The sequence below is a fragment of the Onychostoma macrolepis genome, chromosome 11 (genome assembly GCF_012432095.1).
Source record: "Onychostoma macrolepis isolate SWU-2019 chromosome 11, ASM1243209v1, whole genome shotgun sequence".
Classification (NCBI taxonomy): Eukaryota; Metazoa; Chordata; class Actinopteri; order Cypriniformes; family Cyprinidae; genus Onychostoma; species Onychostoma macrolepis.
In genome coordinates this window covers 27,141,495-27,152,557 of record NC_081165.1, presented here as the reverse complement: position 1 = coordinate 27,152,557, position 11,063 = coordinate 27,141,495, and the positions used below count along the sequence as shown (strand labels likewise).

General features: G+C 34.9%; 1 protein-coding gene across 3 annotated transcripts in view; it reads left to right on the top strand.

The window, feature by feature from the left end:
* The first annotated feature begins 3,228 nt into the window (after positions 1–3,228).
* LOC131549152 (CSC1-like protein 2) overlaps positions 3,229–11,063 on the top strand; it is a 50,068-nt gene continuing 42,233 nt past the window's right edge. For all 3 annotated transcript variants that reach the window (XM_058791008.1, XM_058791007.1, XM_058791006.1), the window contains exon 1: positions 3,229–3,523. The gene's annotated coding sequence lies outside the window, so the exon portion shown is untranslated. The remainder of the gene's footprint in view (positions 3,524–11,063) is intronic.

The following is an 11,063-nucleotide window of genomic DNA, read 5'->3' as shown; positions in this document are numbered from 1 at the left end:
GGTGGCAGCTATTCTCTCGGCCCCACGGCCCACCTCCAAAACCCAGGTACGGGCCTTTTTGGGATTGGCGGGTTACTATCGTTGCTTTATCCCTGACTTCTCCTCCTTAGCCGCTCCCCTGACAGACCTGACCAGGAAGGGCAACCGGAGAAGGTTTCCTGGGACCCGCCGAGGTCAAGCATTTCAGAGGGTGAAGGAGGCTCTCACCGCCGAGCCGGTGCTCGAGCCCGGACTTCAACTGCCCCTTCCTGCTGCAAACGGACGCCTCCGACACCGGGTTGGGAGCCGTCCTCTCCCAGGTTCAGGACGGTGAGGAACACCCGGTGCTCTACATCAGCCGGAAGCTGACCCCCACGGAACAACGCTACGCCGCTGTAGAGAAGGAAGCGTTGGCCGTCAAGTGGGCAGTCCTGGAGCTCAGGTATTACCTCCTCGGTAGAAAGTTTACATTGTTTACAGACCATGCCCCCCTGCAGTGGATGGCGAGGGCCAAGGAGACCAACGCAAGGGTCACCCGCTGGTTCCTGGCGCTCCAGGACTTCCACTTCGTCGTGAAACACCGGGCGGGAACGGCCAACGCCAACGCCGATGGGCTCTCGCGGAGCTGGTCAGCTTTCGCAGGTCTGTCAGGTTTCTCTCCCCACCCACCCCCAGTCTCCCCTCTTGCCCGCAGGAACAGGACGACGCTTAGGGGGGGGGAGTGTGACGCGTGTCCCGGGACCTTATCAGCGTCGCCCTGGAAACGGAGGAGAAGCACCTGCACGCCATTAACGCTGGCTGGCCGGCCACACCTGAACCTCATTACGAGGCAGACATATAAGCCACCAAGAGGCGCATTTGAGGGAGACATGACTCCAGTGAAGCATCACTCACTTTTCTCTCCTTCTCTCCTCAGAGAGCAGCGTTTAGCCGGCCAGCCCAAGCACCTGCACCGCACGGACACCGGACACTGGGCACCAACGCACTCGGAGCACTGAAAAGAAGTTGATCCTGGAGCACGAAGACACAGCACCTGAATTCACGGCACGCCACTCATTTCACTCAATAAAACGCACCCTTCGGGCATTTATTGCACTCATCCTGTCGTGTGATTCTTCCGCCCGTTACAAGTTCTATATAACATCACATCTATGTAACATTCTATCAGACAAAAAAGTGTTGAACTGCATTAAAAGAAACATAAACATGTATGCCTTAACAAGGTTAACAATGTTATACTAACAAAATGATATAAATGATATAAACGATATAAATGACCCATGCTGGTCTTCTCTGACTGAACATGTTCATCCTGAGGGTCAGTGAATGTGGGGTTTAATCTGCCGATTGCCGGGCCTTGATTGAACATTTCTTTTCTCCTGTAATTGCTCTTATAAGTGTACTAACTAATCTTGATGGTTTTTCTCTTTTCTTTCACACTTGACTGAGATGCTCCTCGCTGGACTCTGGATAATTTGCAATCATCTTTGTTCTTTGATGGTGTATGGATTTATAGGAATTTGATGGAAGGCTTGTAATTTGAAGAGGAGCTTCAGTGTTGATTCAGTATATATAGAAAAAAAAAAAGAGAGGAGAAAACCTTTCCCACATCTTTTGTTGTAGATGTCAATGATTATGTCCAATCAGTCTTTACAGTATTTGATCACAGATAGATTTATCTGTCGTTTAAGCTCATGCGAGCATGGACGGGTGGTGTAACATGCTCATCTATAAAAACTATTTAAGAAAATGACAAAAGGTCAAAGGAAATATGACCCATGGCATTCGTGACATGACCCCGTGACATTCATCTGATACAGCATTTCATCCACATGATTTAATAAGCCAAATTAGATTTTTATGCTGGTTCTCTCTTTAATTTTTTACAGCAGTATACCTTCTCTAATGAACATGCAGCTCAATAATTGTCCGTTAAAAAATAAAATAAAATAAAATAAATAATAATAATTAAATTATATAAAATAAAAATACAATTTATAAAAGTAAGAATTATTATAATTATTTTATATTTTAAATATACTGTGTAATTAATTATGTAGTTTATTATTATTAAAATAAATAATTTTACTAGAACAATTAGCAGCCTGCAATTCCTCTCTTCAGTAGCAGATGTCAGTATGAGATCATATTTCTCTGTTAAACATTAGATTAGTTTGAGAATGATCAGATGATTTCTCAGTCTTTCACCTCTCAAACTATGTACTTGAAAATACAATTGTCTTTTAATTAATGAAGATACAGTATTTCAGATCTGAGACACACATTCACCTATTTTACTTTGCATAATTTAATCCCAGTGTCAGTGTTAATGAAATAAAAACGTTTTAGGGTATCTTTTATTTTATTTTATTTTATTTTATTTTATTTTATTTTATTTTATTTTATTTTATTTTATTTTATTTTATTTTATTTTATTTTATTTTATTTTATTTTATTATTATTATTTTTCTTAATTAATGATTTTTAAAATTATTATTATTATTATTTTGCTGTCAGGCTCCTGAAAAGATATTAAAGATATATTAAAGAACGGAAATAACGTGATTTAATGTAAAATAATTTGCTCACTAGGTCCAAATCACACTCTGTCGTTGAAACTACAATTTATAAAACGATCTTTACAGCAAAAAGCGCTATAAGTAAATTAATTTTAATTGAATAACAAATTATGAAAAACATACATTTACATTTAATCATTTAGCAGACACTTTTATCCAAAGCGACTTACAAATAAGGACAATGGGAATCAAAATCAACAAAAGAGCAATGATATGCAAGTGTTATAACACGTCTCAATTAGTTTAACGAAGTATATATAGCAAGGTGTTTTTATTATTATATAATAAATAAAAAGAAAACTGATAGAATATAAAAAGAATAGAGCAAGCTAGTGTTAGCTGACTTTTTTGCTTTGTTAATTGTATAATAAATCAGAAGAAAACAAATAGATAGAATACAAAAAGATTAGAAAAGCTAGTGTTGGTTTTTATTTGTATTTTTTTTTCACGAATATAATTAGAATAGAGAGTGCTAGAGTTAGAGGGTCAAATAAAGATATATGCAAGCCTTGAATCATGTTAATTAGAAAAAAAAAAAAAAATACCGAGGGCTTTTAATCTCAATTGCCCGGTCTCTTCAGTGAACCATAAGGACTTTTACGCTGAAAGGTATCCATGCGGGCCGCCATTTTGGAAACGGTCCCTCACACTCCGCCGCTTCACACAGCTGAATATATTAAGCCTCCAAATAACCGGTATTTATATTCGTGGGGCGTCCTCGTCAGTCCGAGCTTTCTCTTAAAGAAAACAAGCACGGCCCGCACCTGTGTCAAAAAAGCAGTTTCAGACAATTTAAAGCCCAGACAAGAAGTGCGCGTGTTTTTTATTCCGATGAGGATATTATTAAACGGGGTTCTAGAGCTCATTTCTGCCGCGGTGGATTTGGAAGCGGATTTATCCTATTTGGGACTTGTCACTGGAGCAAAGGAATACGGCAGAGACAGCAAATCCGATCGGATTGACAGGTAACATAAGTCTTTATTTCTATTCCGTTCATTTGTGAATATTTGGCGCAGTGATTTTATAATTCGAGCCCGTCATTCATTCGCTCGCGTTGTTTGGACGCGTTCATTTGCGCGACGCGTTACATGACATTGTATCTGCGGTTTGTTACAGTTTTTGTCTTTATTAACGGAGCAGTTCAACAAAGCGGCACTCAACACATCTATATTGTGTAACGCACATTCCCAGCAGCCTGCGCTCCTGCCGGAGGACAATTTCTCTTTTGTTTAATCGCGTTTTCTTTCTGTGAATAATATAGCTATTTTGTTCGGTATTTATTGAACCGTTCAGAAACGCCCAGTCACTCTGTTAACATGCGGGTCGATCATGACACTCAAAGTGCGTGCATTTATAGCTTTATCATACATTTTCAATCTTCATAAATCAGCTTTTAAAACAGTTTTAAGTATATTCAGATAATGTGGGTTATTTCAATTTAATTCAGCGCAATTTATTGTGATTATTTTATATGCATAACGCATCAATACACGCAATAACAGGAATGTGCAGTAAACGTCAGTGATGCTAAATAAATAAAAAAAACGTTTTTGAACAAACTTTAATGAACATTATTAATACAAGTAGGCTAGTATGTTGATCAGTGCTGAATATGAGTTTAGCTGCAACAGATGCATGACTGTCTTACCCAGCAACACCTGCGTGTGAGCTTTTAGAAAATGTAAAATTTAAATTTAAATTATTTTTTTTTTTTCTCAGTGAGGAGGGACCAGCGTTTAGTTTGTAATGTGACTTATTATTGACTCTATTATTGGCTTTGTCTGGTATTTGAATTAGATATGAACTAAATGTATACACACACAAACATTACAAATGCTCAAACTTTAATTTTCTTTATTTATAACAAAAAAACAGAATAAATGAATATGTTTGTACATTTATTTATTTTAAATAATTTTGTTAACTGCATTTATAAACTTTATTAAATTTCAAATATTAATTCAAAACTAGGCTATATATTATAATATTGTCAGTTATATATATATATATATATGTGTGTCAATTTTAAAGTGATTATTTACATTTTTATTTTTAGGTTTTACATTTTATTTGTATGCTCAATTGCGCTGCAGTTCTTCTGTGGTTTGTTTTATAATGCAAGGCTATATTTATTTTGGGGGGAATATTTTAATCTGGGCTGAATTTGTTCAGATTTAGAGGTCTGATGAATGTATGTATAATTATAGAAATGTTTTAATTTATTTATAAAATATGTTTTTATAAAATGTATTATTTTGGTACATTTTAAATTCATTTTGAAACCAACTTTATTAAATATAAATGCAAAAAATATTATAAAACAAATATGTATTGTCATTATATTGGAAATAAAATAATCGCTTTAAAAATTTACATTTTTATTTGTAGATAGCAAATTGCGCTCTTATTCTTCCATAGTTTGCTTCTATATTAATTATTTTAGACAATGTCTTCATAAATGAATATGGTTAGTTCTAGATGTTTGATTTATTTATTTAGTTAATTTTATTATTATTGCTATTATTATTGAAGAAGCTGATGTAATTGGTATGTCTCTAGAGTTTTGAGTGTAGTGACACACAGGGATCATTTTTCATATGTGACCCTGCAGCACAAAACCAGTCTTAAGTCGCTGGGGTATATTTGTAGCAATAGCCAAAAATACACTGTATGGGTCAAAATTATAGATTTTTGTTTTATGCCAAAAATCATTAGTATATTAAGTAAAGATCATATTCCACGAATATATTTTGTAAACATCGTTTTTGATTAGTAATATGCATTGCTAAGAATTCATTTGGACAACTTTAAAGGTGATTTTCTCAATATTTAGATTTTTTTGCTCCCTCGGATTACAGATTTTCAAATAGTTGCATCTCGACCAAATATTGTCCGATCCTAACAAACCATACATCAATGGAAATATTATTTATTTTGCTTTCAGATGATGTATAAATCTCAATTTCGAAAAATGTACACTTAAGACTGGTTTTGTGGTCCAGGGTCACATATTTGGATCTCCCTTATTGAGTTTCCTTTCCTTATTATCAAGGATTTTTATGTGATTTGAACACAAGCAAGTTTGATCGAGCAATAATGTTTTGTTGAGCAATAATAGTTTGTGCATCTTTACCTTTAACTCTTGAATTGTCCATTAAATTGTGCATGTTTGATTCAGTGCCTGGTCTCAGGTTTGACCTGAGGTGTGTAAACATGTGAACGTAAACCAGCATGTTCTACAGCCGACTGTAAATCAGGTTTGGGGGTGTTTGGATAATGCGATTAGGCTTTAATACTGTCTGCTCTCTCTGTCTCAGGTGTTGGTTTGAAAACAAGTTATGAAAGCGTCATGTTCTATCTTCAGCAATGATCTGAACACTGCTACGTTTAACGCAGACTGTAAATTAGAGCTGGACTTGTACGGTCAATAACCCGTTTTTTAAAAAGATTTCCTGATAAGTCTTCTGAGATGTTTATGTTCTGCTAGTGGTGTCAAAGTGAATTGCAATCTGACTAAACCAGTGGTGTTTTTGCAATTTTGTGCTGCTAATGTTGCACAAATTGCATAAAAATAACTTATTCGTACCCAACAGTTTGACTGTCCCACTGGGCTCAGTTTGAGTATCAGACCTCTGACCCACAACTAACTAACTTTTTATTTATTTATCTTTGTATAAAGGATATAGTGTATACACTGTAAAAAGTGATAATTTGACTTAACTTAAAAAAAATTGAGGAAACCTGTTGCCTTAATTTTAGTTAATTGAATTGTCAAGTTCACTTAACTTTTTTTTTTTTTAATTATGTACTTAATAATTTTAAGGCAACGGGTAATATATATATATAATGGTCATATTATATTTGTAAACTAATTCAAAATATTAATAAAATCTATGAAATGATTTTGGTGCTTAAAATATGAAGTTGTGATTTATATAAGTAATTGAAATATATGTATATTAAAAATAAATTCTCACAATTTTCCTGACAATGATAATAGCCAATTTATTTTAAATGTTCTTTTTATATAAAGGATAAAATGTTTTCTAAAGATTTTTATGTAGCATATATAAAATATAATTTGTTTATATAAATATTTTATATTTAAAAAAACAATACGTACAGTACTTGCATGTAATATATATTTGCCTTTTTTTTCCCCCTTACATTAGTTATGTATATTATTTATAAAATATTTTTTAAAATCCCTCTTTGGAGTAATTTATTTTTTCTTCTACTGTTTAGAGCCAATTTAATGCCTGACTGTGTTTCACTGGTGGCCAGAAGTAAAGTTTGAATTTAATGTTGTGATCTGCGGCTAGAGGTTCAGTCTGAAGGGGCTAATGAGGAACCGGAGGAACATTTCTAGAGGAGAGACGCGTGCTTCAGCGTCAGTGTGAGCGGTTCGTGTCTCAGCAGCGCCTCATAATGACAGATGACCCTGTGCTGTAAAAACCTGTTGGGCGATTTGCATTATTATTACCTTCAGGAAACCCTCCTGAGCTTCATCCTGCAGATCTGTGTTCACCTGCTTCTCAGAGGTTTAGCCAAAGTCATATCAACTGATACAATGTAAAATGAACATCCGTGTCCTCTAAAGACTTAGGCTAAGTAACAATATTACTGTGCTAATAAAATATCAATTAATGAATGATTAAGTTTGAAGGTTGTTGCCAAAGTTGCACCTAATTTCAGACTTTACTAAAACTGCATTTTTGTTACTTGAAATTTCTCATTTTCGTTTACTTTAACTTGATGTAATAAAATAACTCAAACCTGAAATAAAAAACCCCAAAACTATTATAAATGACAAAAACACAAAACAAAATTACTAAAATGTTTGCTAAAATTGAATATACATTTTATATTTCTAAATAAAAGTGTATATACATGAAAAATATGAATAAAAACTATAAAAAACAAAATGAGGTAAAAAATTGTTGCTTGATATTATTTATATACACACACTTTATTTCTAAATAAAATCTAAATTTATTTGTATGTGTGTGTGTATATATATATATATATATAAAAAAAAAACAAAGAAAAAAAATTATAAAAATGACACACAAAACAAAATGATTAAAATATGAAAATAAAAAATAATTCAAAATATTAAGAGCTAACTATTATAGTTTTAACTATAAAAACTACAGCATGCCTTTTAGAAGTTGATCTGTGGCTGTCATCACACTAGATTGTTCTGAGGGGTTTTTAGTGCATTAATATGCGGTTGCTAGGGTGTGCTGTGTGGTTACCAGGGCATTGCTACTGTGCCAAATGAAAGGAGTGCATCCCCAAGTTTCTGACATTCTAGATCTGGCTCAGGATCCTCTAAAAGTTGGCCCACAAATCACTTGAGACTTGAACATTTTGATTTGAGACTTTGTGCTTGTACATCCAAAGCTGCTGGCAAGGACAAACCCATAATGATAAACACAAATGCCATCACAGTTCAGAAAAACGTCACAATCGTTCTCTGCATCGACATGTTTCGCCAGCCGAGGGTCTGTCCGTGTGAGATAAGCGTGCGAGGTCACATGACGCCCCGTGTGCCTGTCAGACGCAGCTGTGAGGACAACTGATCTACAGCCAGCCAGCGGCGATCCTCACTGCTGCGTCATGCTGCATGCATGTTGTTTACTGCCAGTCGTTCTCAACTGGTGTATCATGACCCAAAAAAAACGGGTGTCTGTTCTGATAGAGAGACGGATGCCTAATACAAATAACAAAAAGGATCATATAAATGGAATATGCACATTTTTAAACTTTGAGCAAACTGAGCAAAACAAAGCCACATGCACAAGTGACCCATTGATGTGTGTTTTTGGCTTCTGATGTTGTTTTTATTAGTGAATTTTCAATGTCATTTTATTATGTTTGCATATTGTTAGGCCTGTTATTTGTTTCAGATAAAAATGTTGTCAGTTCTAATGCTGAGTGGAGTTGGATATTCAGTGGTGGCCAAAATGATTAGAACGCTAGTATTTTCAGCAGCTAAAATGGTTTTAAGTCAGTTATTTCAATGTTGCTATAGTATGAAATACCGGTTTTCTTTTCCATACATTCATTTTGCCATTAATCTCTTTCTAATTTCTTCATGTCGTTCCAGACAGACTGGATGATGATCAGATCAGATCTCTGTGTGGAGCACAAAAATCTCACTGGATTATTACAATTAATGGCAAAATGAATGTTTGGAAACATAAACTGATATTTCCTACTGACACACTACATCAAAAAATAGAAATAACTGACTTAAAACCATTTTTAGCTGCTGAAAATACTAGTCTTCTGATAATTGTGGCCACCACTGTATTTTATAGTTATTTGATCCAGTTAGTTTTTCATTTAGATTGCATTTACACTTTCCTGTAGTTCAGTTAAGAATGGCTAGCAACATCAAGGTCATGGGTTCGATTCCCAGTGAAAGCTAGAACTGGTCAAATCTAAACGTGTACCTTGAATGCAATGTAAGGTGCTTTATGTAAAAGCGTTAAATGCAATTGGAGCTTTCCTGTAGCTCAAACAGAAAAGCTTAAATTGGAGATTTCTTGTAGCTCAAACAGTAGAGCAAAGTCAAGTCAAGTGAAAATGTATTGCTATAGCACATTTAAAAGCAACAGAGTGCTAGCAATTCCAAGGTCATGGGTTCGATTCCCAGGGATACAAAAACGGACAAAATGTAAATGTGTACCCTGAATCCAATGTAAGTTGCGTAACTTACATTGCATTCAAGGTACACGTTTAGATTTGATCAGTTCTAGCTTTCACTGGGAATCGAACCCATGACCTTGATGTTGCTAGCCATTCTTAACTGAACTACAGGAAAGTCTAAATGCAATCTAAATGAAAAACTAACTGATTTAAAAGCTTAAATCGGGGATTTCTTAGCTTAAACAGTAGAGCAAAGTGCTAGCAATGCCAGCGTCATGGGTTCGATTCGGGAATGCAGATGATAAAATGTACCTTGATGCAATAAGTCACTTTGGATAAAAGCGTCTGCTAAAAGCTGCACATTTAATCAGTTAATTTATTCCCTGGCAATCGAACCCATGACCTTGATGTTGCTAAATGCATGATTTTCAGTTTGAGCTCCTGGAACATCAAGATCTAATCATCTAATTACAGTTTGTTAATATAATAACAGTGATTTTTCTGGAGTCTTGAGCACATTTGAGCAATTAGGTGATTCCTCCTCTGGGAGACGTTTGGTTCTTTGCCTAAAATGTCCTTAAGTTAATAGAAAAGCAAACCTATAATTAGTAGTGTTTTTTTTTTTTTTTTTTTAACTCAAACTTAGTAGTTTGAAATGTAATTTGCATCAGTTCTGCAAGTTTTGCACGAGAAGCCCTGCATGCATTGTAAATATGTAGTTCTGGGCTATTTTAATTACTCTTTATAATGGTTTCGTCTGTCATTCTCACATGATGTGAAAGTTATATGACATCAACTAGTGCTTCAGTTTTTTTGATAGTCTAAAAAACACTGTAAATTAACAAATCTTAAGAAAATGTAATGGTTTTTCCGTTTAGATTAATGCATTTGGCACATGCTTTTATCCAAAGAAACTTGAAGGGATAGTTCACCTTCAGTTGCTGATTCCCATTGACTTCCATAGTATGAGGAAAAAAACACTATGCAAGTCAGTGGGGACCAACTGAAGGTGAACTATACCATTAAATTGCATTCACGATATGCATTTTATCACTTCATGCATTCTCTGGAATCGAACCCATGACCTTGACGTTGCTTAATGCATGAGTTACAACATTAATTGTCTCATTACAGTATGCTAATATAGTAGAGATGATCTTCTGTTGTCTCATTCATGTTATGCAATTTCTCCTCTGGGAGTCCTTTGGTTGTTTGCCCAAAACATTCTTGAGTAAATAGAAAAAAAATCAAATCTGTAATTAGTAGTGTTTGTTAAATCAAGCATGTTGCTCAGTTAGTTTGAAATATGATTTGCATTATTGCATGCATTTATTTAAAATCTAAAAATCTAGTTTTTGTCTGGGCTTTTAATCACTCTTTATTTTAGATTTAGTGTATCTTATCGCTTCATGCATGCAACCCATGACCTTGATAATGCAAAATGCATCAACTTCTATAATGTGAGCTACAAGATCTAATCGTCTCATTACTTTGTTTGCATAATAATAGAGGTGACTTATGCACTTCAATTCGAGCAATTTGGTGCTTCCTCCTCTAAACTGTTCTTGAGTTAATAGAAAAAAAAACTGCAATTAGTGTTTGTTAAATCAACTCTGTTGCTTAAAGTTAGTAGTTTGAACTAATTTGCATCAGTTTTGCACTGCATGCATTTACCTCAGAAAAGTGAAAATCTAGTTGTTTGTGGCTGGGCTATTTTAATCACTGATTTCCTTTTCCACATGACGAGAGCGTTATGACACATCGACTTGCGCTCTGGGAAGTTTGATAAGTGACGTGACATTTCAAATCGTGTTATTTAATTATTCTGGTCTATTGTCACAGAGATGC